This window comes from Micromys minutus, assembly GCF_963924665.1.
Source record: "Micromys minutus genome assembly, chromosome: 1".
Taxonomy (NCBI): Eukaryota; Metazoa; Chordata; class Mammalia; order Rodentia; family Muridae; genus Micromys; species Micromys minutus.
In genome coordinates, this window is record NC_137969.1 from 97,880,460 (window position 1) to 97,893,210 (window position 12,751).

The 12,751-nt window shown below is 44.9% G+C and overlaps 1 protein-coding gene across 1 annotated transcript in view; it reads left to right on the top strand.

The window, feature by feature from the left end:
* TRPC7 (transient receptor potential cation channel subfamily C member 7) overlaps positions 1 to 12,751 on the top strand; it is a gene marked incomplete at both ends in the record, with an annotated part of 110,571 nt that overhangs the window by 30,704 nt on the left and 67,116 nt on the right. The gene's annotated exons all lie outside the window — the stretch shown is intronic.

Here is a 12,751-nt window from a genome sequence, read left to right on the forward strand (position 1 = left end):
GCATTTCCCAGAGAATGAGTTCCCCAAAACAAAGAGGTTTTGCCAGGAGCTGGGAGAAGTCAAGCTTCAAGTTCAAATCCATGTTTTTGAGCTTGTGGAAACGCATTATTTAACCTAGTCCCAGATCTGACTAGAGGTTTTGTTTTGCATTGTTTTTAACCAAAGCACTGGGGTCTCATTCTAGAACTGCTGGGACTTCCCACAGTCTCAGTTCAACAAGCCCTGCTGTGGGGCCATGTGACATTGGCAAAGATGAGCTTGAGGTGCTTCACAGGGCATGACATTGTGGTCTGAAACATCCAGGAAACAGGAGATACTGGGGGTTTGCAGTTTACAGTCACAGAAACTGACTACCATAAGCAATCACAACACTGTCTACCTTGTAGACACTGCCCATTTCCCCTCTAAAATGTAAATTCAAATCCTCTAGCAAAACTGCCTTTGAGGGTAGAGTCATTCAGTAAGTGGGTATCTGGCCATTTCCCCACAACCATGTCCCGCTGTTGCCAGATATGGGTACCAATGATGTGATAATGAACAAGATGGGAAACCCAAGCCCTCCATGGTCATGATGGCCGAGGTCAGAATGAAAGGGTTTCATGAGGGAAACGATTTGCCCTCATGAAAATTTTCAATTAACGGAGTCATAAAGATCTCAGGAAATATCTATCATGAATGTCAAGTGTCTGCTGCCTCCACAGGTGGGACGATAATAAATGACTTGCGTGGGATGCTAACCTTGCTCATGTCAAAGACCTCCAGTGTGCAAATTCTCTCTGACCATGCATGCCATCATGCAAAGGCAGACAGCCCTGTAGCTTTTCTTGACATCTTTTCTATTGTGAATTGCTAATGAAAATGTCTAATATTAGGAAGTCTTATGAATCATAGAATGAACTTCCAGTTTGACCTCAGGAATCTTAGCATATCTTCATGAATACAGTCCATCCCTGGACATCTCATCTGCAAATGACAATTACAAAGGCCCATGTACAAATATGTGCAAATTACCATGGCCTTTTGTATCTGAGATACATTGACAGATAGATGATAGATAGATAGATAGATAGATAGATAGATACATACATACATACATACATACATACATACATACATACATACATATAAATAGATAGTAGATGATATATAAATAAGATAAATAGATAATAGACAGTTGATAGATGATACATACATAGATGCATAGATGTGTACAAGGATAGATGAGATAGGTATGTAGATCGATGATAGATATATAGATAGATGATAGATAGACATATAGATAGATGGTAGATAATAGAATATAAAGCCTAAGGTCCTACCCACATGCTATCAGATCAGCCATCAATGAAACTAGTTATTCTTGACATTTTCACAGGTATCTAATCAGGTCTGACCATTAAAAAAGAGAGACAGAAAAAAAAAAAAGATTATGTTCAAATGCAGTTTTATACCTTGAGTTCAGCATAATCAGATAGGTGCCTTTGCTCCAAGACTCCACAGAGCCCTTAGTGTGTGTCACCTGTCACAGAAAATACAACACACCTAACACAGGAATATCACCTCTCATCTCAACACTTGCCTCTCTTCAGGACTTATCCTAACATCCAGCCCGCTGTCAGCCAACATTACATGAAAACACAGAAGCCCTTGGTAAAGACAATCCCGAGCTTCTGACAGGACACAGACTTCCAGCCTGAATCATAAGACTATATAATCTTGTGGTCTCAGGCAAGTCACTGGCATAACTTTATGTGCCTTCTGCAAAAGTGGACCCATGAATGACCGTTTTCTTTATAAAAATTTTTGCAAATTTCCAGATGACAAGACAGGCAATCTTTCAGTATGCCAAAGGAGAGGCACCATCGCTGTCTCAGTGGTGACTACCTGCAAAGACACCTAATGTCCTACTATCCCCTAAGATATTCTCCAACTTGCCCTGCATTGTCTCCCACAAGAACATTAAAAGTAGCCCCACGGTAAGGATGTCATCTAGTATAAAATTCCTCCTGGAATGGTCAACTGTCTAAGTCATGACTATCCTCCACGACTTCTGCTTTAAGAAGCTAACTCCAGACAGGCATGGTGGCACACACCTTTAATCCCAGAACTTGAGAAACAGAGGCAGATGGATCTGTGAGTCTAAAGCCACACTGGTCTACTGAGTGAGTTCCAGGACAACCAGAGCTACATAATAAGACCCTGACTTACAAACAAAAGAGGGTAACTCAGACTCAGTAACGCAGTTAAAGGCAACACTTGAGTAACATTGTTGGAGATGTGGGTGCGAGTGAGCCCAGTGATGCCAATCCCAGGTCTGACCACAGACTCACTTAAATAGACACTTAGATTCTGTGTCTTACTTCTCTTGCTACTAAAGGCAGGACAAGACCAACTTCACAGGCTCTGATGAGACTCAAGTGGGATAGAACGTGTGTACCTTGAATATGGACAGCCCTTATCACCTGGGGAGAAGGCAGTAGTGTTAATTTGCTCACAGGCAAGGCAAGGGAAGAGAGCTAAGGGTTCACTTGAGACCCTACCTCTTACCTGCCTGAGAGAGCAAGTTCACCTCATGAGAATTCAGAGGTAAGACTCTATCCCCCAGTCGCCTCTCACCAAAGTTCTAAAGGGACAATACTCGTACCCTCCAGCTACTCAAAACCACCCCCAGCTGTGGCTTGTAGCTGCTTAAAATGCTTTATCATTTCCTCGGGCCATACGTCAGCTAAATAAGGCAGCTTGCTGTCTATCTTGGTCTCAAATATCCTTCTCAAAGGCTTAAAAAGCCTCGTCCACAATCCACTGATTCTAAATAAACCTGGGCCATTTTAGGCTCACCCTCTGAAAAGGTCCAACTACTCTAGATCTCAATTTCAGCTCAGCTGAGCCCATGTTTGTTTCATCCATAGAGCAGACCCAGTAGATGGCATGTGGTGACTACTTGGTGACTTGCTGACATATGGGACTTGTCGGAGGGGGAACGCGTCTCACTCTTCCTCTCCCTTACTGCTTCATCATCTGTGGACTTAAAGGGTAATATCCGCCTTCCCTTTTGCTAGACTGTCTCTTCATCATCCTTCCTCCCATCTGCCCGAGAGAGGACCAGATGACTCTCCTAGATACAGCCAGAGAACTCTGTTAGGGATAGTATTCAAAGGGAGTAGGGCAAGGGGACCCAGACCGGACTATCTCATTTTGCATCATAGAAGTTGTAACTGTACCTGTGGGATGGGTACAGCTCCTTGGACATAATCAAGCAAAGGCCTCCTACTTGGGGATAAATACACACAGAGAGAAGGGGGTGTCAGAAGTGGAGTGAAGAGAGAAATGGCTATTTTTGCTAAATCTATTCCTTCTGTAGAAGAAGCGTGTTTCTTTCCAGGCAGCACAGTGTCTACAGTGATGGTGATTAGTTCTTATGTCTTCAGTCATCACCTCTGCACTCTACAGACACAGCTTGGCCTGTTACAGAATCAATGAGAACAGGTCACATTCTTGTGCCCGACAATTTGGACGATCAGATGGAAAGGATGTTCCAAGACTCCAGAAGCAGTGGCCTCTCCCATGCACACATGTGGAGTGTGTTCTGAGACTCAGACATTCCCCTACCTGCGAGTGTCAATACTACCAAAAGATGACGACACTGCTCTGCTATCCAGAGGTACAAAGTAAACATTCTCATCCATAAACTGAAAAATAGGAGCATGGTAAGGAACAGTCAGACAAAAGCAAGACCGGCATCCACCAGGGCAAACACCAAGTCCTGATGCTCTATGTTGGGCATCCTGGACTCATAATGGAATCATGTGGGCTCCAAGGACTTGAGTCACCTGCCCTTCAATTCTACTACAGTAGCCTGAGCTACTACTATGCTACTATACCATACCACACCACACAACACACATCGCACCACAACACACACCACACCACACACACAAGAACACATACCACACCACGCAACACACATCGCACCACAACACACACCACACCACATACACAAGAACACATACCACACCACAGATTGCACCACACCATACAACACACCACAGCACACCACATACCACACTAAACTATACTACTATGGGCTACTACTATAGCCAGAGCTAGCTACACTCTATACATGCAGCATCCCTTGGCAGATATTCAGGATCCTGGCATCTCTAAGATCCAGAGTCTCTGTTGCAAACTGGGCTTCAGTTTCACGGCTTCACGTAGATGCCCGGTTCACCAGCCTTTGGAAACCCTTGCATTAGCCTCGATGACCCCACTATTCTTGCATCTTTTATACCTGTAAAGCCAGGTACCACATGCATGATGTTGACACATTCTGCTGTCAGGAAGCTCAGGAAGTTAGCTGGCTCCCCTGGACCACAACTGCACAGGCCTTTGTGTAGGATGCTCTTCAGTGGCATTTTTTTTCTCTCTGATGAACCAGGATGTCTCTCAAATGCAGCCTCCAGTATCACTCCCAGGCACCTTTCCTGTTGTCCCAGTGTATAGCAGGAGGTTTCTCTTACTGCTGCCTTCAAGAATCACAGCTACTGCCTTGTCTGAACTTCCGTTCTCTTCCAGTGCACACATTTCTCAAACCCTTCATGTCCTGCTCTTGCTCTCAGCACTGACTTGAGATGATTTGGGGAGAGGCAGCAGCCCCAGCCGGGCTACACACTACTCATGGCTTCGCATTTTCCCTGACGAACGATGCGCCCAGTGATTCTGAACTGTGCCTCACTTGAGCTATCAGATCACAGGCAGAATACACACAAGTTCTTTGTCATGATGAAAACCAATGGCTTTTATCCCCGTTCCTGGTAGAGACCATATTACCCTCTAAAAGCTCAGGAGCCAGGCCTCCATTGATCTTCCTGTCCCTCACAACCCCCACAAGAATGGTCCCTTGAGCTCTGCTTATAGGGTTGTAGAGCTTTTATAACTCTAAGTTACACACATTCCCCATTTCATCCAGATAAACCATCTCACAGGCCTACAGACCACATAATCCTCTTCAATCCCACAACAACTTTACTCCAAATACCAGTTCCCCGTGTTAGTTACTCTCATCTTAGGTCAAAATACCAAACAAGAGCAGCTTAAGGAAGGAAGGGTTTGTCTTAGCTCATGGTTTGAGTGCTCAGCCCATTACAGGAAGTCAAAAGAGCAGGCAGTGAGGCAGGTGGTCACTGGGCATCCACAGTCAGGGAGCGGTGGGATGGACACTGGCGGTGCAGTCCAGGGGACCCCAGCCAATGCAGCACACAGTTAGGGTGGGTCCCCCCACCTCAATCAACCAGCAACTCCCTGTCAGACATCCCCAGAGGCTTGTTCTCCAGATGACTCTACACCCTGTCAGTTCGACAGTCCCTAATAACCGTCAAACACACCAGCCCAGCACGCGGTAACTGTTTCCTGGGGCTGCCACCATTCTTTTATAAGCGGGAGGACAGGAACCCACGGGACTCAATGCCAAGGAAGGCTTTCCTCTGAGAAGAGCTCAGTGAGAGAGCATTTGGCTTCAAGAAAGACTATCAAGAAGTGTGGGGGTGGGGACATATATCCACCTGCATTGTTCCACCTAAATGTGGGCCCAGTGAACACCTCGTGCTCTTTTTTTTTTTTTTTTTTTTTTTTTTTTTTTGCAAATGGATCCACTTTTCTACTTAAAGAACTTCTAGGAGTTAGAGCTGGCTAGGCAGCAGTATTGCATTTAGATAGAAACATGTCTGCACATTTCTTGATTACCCGGTATATGGATATAGACGTACCACTTCACTTACTAGCCTGGGGGCTTCTAGTGTACATTACAGGCTGTTCTAATGAACCCCATTAAAACAGAAAAAAGAAAGGAAAAGCAAGACCCAGCAGCAGTCAGAACCAGCTGGCACTGTCTCCCCTGTGTATCTTTCACGGACAGGAAGGACACTGGGGAGAGGCCAAGTGACCTCTGTTGGGTCCTGTTTCATTTCCTCTGTCTGCACAACGCACAGGCCAGGCCAGTGAACAAAGGGGACCTGGGGACATCAGATCTTTCTAGAGGACATCTGAGGGGCCAGTCAGACACGCACAGGCTCAATCAGACATTCTCCCACTGAGCTTCCCTGCAGCACTGTGCTAGCAGATGCTCAGAGGTGAGATGAGAGCAAGCAGGCTGGCTGCTCAGGCACCACCCAAGCTGTGTGGCATGAAGCTGCTCACTGCCAAACCGTGTTGGTACCAAAGCATCGATCACCAGCCCCTTTAGGGATGCCTCTCTTCACTTCCGTGGCTCTAGCCTCACACACACACACACACACACATACACACACACACACACACACAAAATAACCAACATCTATTAATCACCTGGATTAGAAGTGCTGTCTTTTACCCAATGAAATGTGGTTTTTCCAAGCAGAGAGTATTAATGAAAGAAAAAATAATCAGAATAAACCTGTGTGAATCATGATCCCCTTTCTGCTTAGAAGAACTCCCAGGAAAAGCAGTAGGAAGGTGCCTGGCAGAAGCCTGCTACTTTAGATTCATGTCTCAGGGTCCTGGCTTATGAGGTATATGACTTTAAACATGTAACTTCATCTTGGGACCTCAATTTTCCTATCCATATATGAGAACATACAACCTAAGAAATGGTATTCAATCTTTATTAGCACACATAATCTAATTTTAAAATGGTACATACATAATAGATTAGTCAGCGGAAGCTATTTGCCTTGCTGATTTTGTATGCAGAACTACCCTCGGGCTACATAAGCACCCCTCAGTTCAGTCCCATTGTTTATAATGTTTTGGACAGATCATTTTTTGCTGTGAGAACTGTCCAGAGTGGCAGCCCTGACTTACACCCAGTGTCACCTCCCCTTAACTGTACCAAACAAAAGTGCATCTGTTTCCAACATACTTCCTGAGGACAATGGGGACAAAGCCACCCCTTGCTAAAAAACACCAGGCTAGTTTTTAGACTCTTTGCCACACTAAACCTTGGATTCTAAGCCTCCAGGATAGGAACTGTACTTATCCCAAGGACTTCATACATTTCTTCCCTGACAGAGCCACTTGGGAGCTTTGTGACAAGGACTGATCACTACCCAGTTTTAGGTTCAGTTAACCTGGGTGGGGGGCACATTGGTATTTCCTAAGGCTCTCAAGAGATTCTCAGTTTGGGAGGATGAACACTCACAGAAGGTGTGGCCTCTCTGGAAATGCATGCATCCTACATGTAATCTGCTGAGCAGAAGAGTAAAGTGTCCACTGGGAAGCCAGTGGTCTCGGTGCTCCTCCAATATCTGTGATTACTACCTTCGATGAAAACACATCTAGCAGAACCTAGATGCCATTCGAGGCTGACCCCAGAGTATAGACTCAACATCTCCAATCTCTCTACTACCAACCGTGTCCCTTTGGGTCACAGGAAAAGCATCTTGCTATCCAGTGAAACCCTGACACTGGCTCTGGCCCACCAGTCTCATAGATGAAGCAAAGAGTCCCAGGGGACTCTGCAGTCAAAGAGAAGCAGTGGGGACCTTGCCTGAGAGTTTCAGGTCATGAAAGAAATCTTTGGCATACTCCTATGTCAGTAGCCCGAGTTATCACTGCTTCCCCACAGTCTGCCCGACCCAGCTTACAAATAAAACAAAACAAAACAAAAACTCAGGATGAGGGGGACACACAGCCCACTGAAACTCCTGTTGATTGGCAGGCTGTTAAACCTTTTTACCTGTTTGCTCTACATAAACAAACGTGTGCAGGAAGAATTCTTTGAAACACTTTCTCTTTGTTTACCAAGCTTCTGATGCCACAGAATTTTAGCGTGTACAGCTCTAATCATTGGGTGCTGTGTTTGTTGACAAAGGCAGAACTGGATGAGGATTACTTTCTGATTAGAAAGTCAGTAAGTATAAAAGTGTCTGAGGGCCATTTACAGCAGGAACACAAAGTCTTCATCATCCCTAAGAGCAGATGCAAACCAGGGGCAATTACTACCACAACACCCACAAACAAAAACAAAAAACAAACAAACAACAACAACAACATAAACTACGTTCAAATGGTCATTTTCACCTCATAAATCAAAAAGATCTTAGAAGTCTCCCCTGAGGACTTCTGACTAGTTCTGGTTACATATTTTCAGACTTAGACTTTTAATGAGGAATTGATCTATTACAAATTCCTTTCATTATGTCCCCAATGCATCATTCTTGAAAAGGATGTTTGTAAGTATAATTGCAGATGAAGAAGTTTGTTTAATGTGAAGGCTTCAGTCAATGTAATCGAAGCCCCAGTGACATCATGCCTGGATGGCACTGGCATCCAAGCAATCTTCTTGCATCTTCTCTCTTCCTTACACACACACACACACACACACACACAGAGAGAGAGAGAGAGAGAGAGAGAGAGAGAGAGAGAGAGAGAGAGAGAGAGAGAGGGTGTCTTAAATAATCACATCAGGTCACGTTCAAACGTAAATCTCCTGTCTCGGAATAAGCAATCCTGGCTCAGTCTTTATCCTTAGGATTCAGATTGTGACCACCACAAAGGAACCAAGCCTGAGGCTGGGCTCATGTGTTCATGGTTGGTCAAAGAGTGATGTCAAGAGAAACCTGTAGAAGTAAGAAGGGGTAGAGAAGAAGCAAGTGTTGGCTTCTAAGAGCTGGGAAGCAGGAGGCAACTGGAGAGGAGGGTAGGAAGAAACCTGGCCAGTGGGGGCAGGGCTGAAGGCCTGCTCTGTGACAGGGAGTGGCTGTTTAAATGGCCTCTGCATGTGATGGTTTTCATCTCACTTATTTCGTTTATTACATGACATGATAAAAGAATGAGAAAGACAATTAAAAGCCAGATAATAGCATACGATCCTATATCTCAGATGTCAGCTGTTTTAATGTTTTCAGTCTCCTGATTCCTTCTCTGTGCAGACACAGATTAACATACATTTCGCTTTGAAGTAAATGATTGTGTAATTTGATTCACTATTAGAATGGAAATGTTTTTCTGTATTTTCTATAATTACTCTTTCCATGTTAGCAGACAACCAGCGTGCCACTGTATACATTTACTTTATTGAGGAATGTTCGTACTTAAAATATACTTAATTTCACTAGGTTGCTAATGACATTTCCCATTAGTGTGACAAGGGGCTGAAGAGATGGATCGGCAATTGCGAGCACTCACTGTTCTTGCAGAGGGCCCAAGTTTGCTTCCCAGCACCCATGCTGGATCACTCTGGAACTCCAGTTTTAACCCTAACCTTGACACAGCCTAGACTTGTCTAAGCAGTAAGCCTCACTTAAAGGAACTCCCAGGTCAGATCAGCCTGTAGGCATGGGGCATTTTCTTGATTGTTTATTGGCATAGGAGGGCCCAGCTTGCTAGAGGAGGCACCATTCCCTAAGCAGGTGGTCCTGGACTTTACAAGACAGCTAAGCCTGAGTCTAGGTGAGAGCCAGCAAGCAGCCTCCCTCCATGGTTTCAGCTTCAAGTCCCTGCTCAAGTCCCTAACCAGTTTCCCTCAGCAATGGGCCATGAGCTGAAAAGTTTAAGACAAAAAAAGCCATTTCCTCCCTAATTTGCTCTTGGCCATGGTTCTTGTCACAGTGACAGAAAATAAACTAGATGGTTTGAGATAAAGTAGGAGTGCGGAAATCTGCAGACAACCGCTGTGTCCAGGGAAGGAATGTGTGTGGCTGTAATTTTGGAGAAATTATGAGTTTGGAAGTCAAGGGACAAAGTCAGTCTAGAAACTTCAATGAGAGTCTCGCCTCCCAATCATAGGATAAACTGCTCAGATTCCCACACCACTCTGACAGAAGTGTGATTCGTGTAAGGGAAGGAGTAGAAGCCATTTTACAAGAACAGAGGTCTTGCTGGTAAAACTGGGCAACACTGAGGGAGGCCTTAGGGCCCTTCACAAATGGGGCAAAACCAGGACGGAAGACAGGAGAAAGGAGCAGAACTTGAGAGAGAGGTTCAGGAAAAAAAGGGACATAGAGGAGTTTTCTGATGGGTAACAGAGGCCACCCTCCGTTCATAAACAAGCTGTGCCCTAACAGAGAAGGGAGCATGCCACCTAATGTTGTGTGGCTGGGAGGAAGCTGTGCAGACCCAAACTCACACACATCTGGTTCCAACACGTCTATTCTGAACTCTGCCCTTACCACATGCCACTACCACACTCTACAGGCACCAGGGAGCTAGAAAAGTCTTCCAGCTTAGGAGGCGGCCAGAGGAGTCGCTGTGGTGTGAGAGACTGGGGACCTTTACTCTGTATCCCAGACATGTGCAGGGAAAGCTCCCCTCGTCAGATCCTGCCCTGGCCCTCCTCATCCTACCCCCCGGGTCACCTTCAATTCAGGTAGCATCCTGCATGGTTATCTTGCATGGTTATCTTTTCATCTTTTTTTTTTAATGTGCTTGTTTGTTTGTTTACGTGTAAGGGTGCCTTATCCCAGTGTATGTGTGTGCCATATGTGTGCCATGTGTGTGCCTGATGCCTTCAGAGGCCAGAAGAGGGTATCAGGTGCCATGGGACTGGAGTTACAGACCCTCACGAGCTGCCATATGGCGCTGGGAATTGAGCCCAAACCTAGTTTCTCTGCCAGGGCAGTAAGAGTTCTTTAACTGCTGAGCCACCATCTCTTCAGCCCCAAGCACGGTTTCCTAAGGACTTTCATTCTGTGGCCAAAAGGGAAGTGGTACAGTGTTGGCAGATTTGGAAGCTGCTTTTGGTGACCACCAAGCTGAAATCGAGCAAATTTAAGGTCTTTTAGAGATGCTTTACAAAGACAGATTTTAACAACTGGGCCCATTAGCATCCATTGAGGTTCCTTAGATTTTAATAAACTACTGCCCAGAAAAGGCTCTAGTCCACTGCAGGGACTGGGAACACATGCAGGCTCATAGATCCCTCCAAGGTGTAACATATTGTATTTGCAGATAGTAACAGTTATCTCTAACCCTCCTTACATTAAGCTATTAAGAGATTACTTTCCAAAATAATTGACTTCTCCCACCCCAAGAAATGCATGTTTCTGAATAAGAAACAAAATCATCCCTTTAATAAGATGTAGAGAAAACTGCAACATGACATAGTCACCAAAACCATGGTGTGACCCTGATGTGACAACTGAGTTACCATGAGTGAATCATTGCTGCTTTTTCTCACCTCCACTAAAGGGACAGCAATGTTTTGCTCATAAATCTCTAGCTTGTATTAAGTTCTAGACAAAAGTGGCACATGGTACCTTCCAAATACCATCTTTCATGAACTGTGCAGAGCCACATCCAATGCCCATTAGGAAATGGTCTGTAAATTATTTGTGTGGTAGTCAAGGTACTAAGATGTTAAATCTTGACTATATCCTACTAATAGATACTATATTGTACTAATAGAAAAGGAGAGCTCTTTCTAATCTAAATCTGTTGTCACTCTGACCTAAACCTGTTGCCAGAATTATTTCATTATGCCATACAGTTTGATATATTATCAAGATGTATATTTATATCATATACATATATATGGTATATAGAATGGTTGGAGAAGCAGGTATAACCAGTAAGGATTTGGAAGCTAAGAAACTTCCCAGTCCAGGGACTATTGGTGTAAGTCCCATGATGACAGGCTGGTCTCACACCCTGGCTGTATGACCTCTGTATGACCTCTGCTTCTTCATTTGAAAACAAAGCTAAAATTATATTTATGGCACAAGGCTCTTTCAAGGATTAAGGTAATCAATACATCAAAGTCATTCAGGGCATCTTTTATCCTCTACTTTTCCTTAATGAGGTAGACCTGGCTCACAGTGCCCCACCTGCTTTGCCTAGAAATCCTATCTCAACCTCAGTTGGGCATCCTCTTTGGGGTCCAAGGATTTACTTGTATACCCATGGCAGAAATCAGACCAATGCCCTTCTCCTGTGGACACCTCAGCCATTACAAATGTTCACCACCACCACCATTTGGACTAGGTAAGATTCCCTGTAATCATTTAACATATTTTTAGAGTGTCCACAGTATTCTAAGATAGAATGTACTAGGGATGGGTACAATTCCTTCTCTCCAATATGTTCCAATGAAGAAAACCCTCTGAGTCAGATGGTTTTGAGACTCTAAGCTTCCACAAAGGACACCAGAAGAAAGTTTAAATGAAACCTGGTATACACCATCCATGGGAGTCTGCCAAACACTTCTTCTCTCTCCTGGTCCCAGGAAGCATCCTTTCAATAAGGGCACTATCTTCCAAGCCCCTTCAGGGGGGTTGCATCTTCCCAAACACACTGTGATCTGTGAACTGTTCCACAGTAGCAACCCACAGATCCCTCCTGGCCCTGCAGGGAAACCAAAAGCAAATGTCACCCTATCTTCCAGGATGTGTCTCCTGCTGACAAAATAAAGCAGGCACATCATCCAAGCAGGCTCTTTCAGCCGCCAACCACACTCCACACATGCAGGACCAAAGAAGGAGTGGCTTGGGGCGTGGCCAGCAGCAGCTTGATCACAGTGCTGTCTGGCAGAAACGACTCTAGGAAGAAATAAACAAGACTTTAAGAGAATGATTGCAGGAGCCCAATTTCAGACAGTTAGAGGGTGGAAAAAAGAACAAGGAGAGGTCCTGGGATGAAGAGGGTGGGGGAGGGGTTGGGGGGAAACACAGGAAGAGCCTGAAGGCAGGGAGGAAGTGAGGGATGGGGAAGGGTTTCTTGCCCACGCCTCCTAGAGATTAACAGTGTGAAATCCTGGGTGAGGAAACTGAAAAAGGTGCTCCCG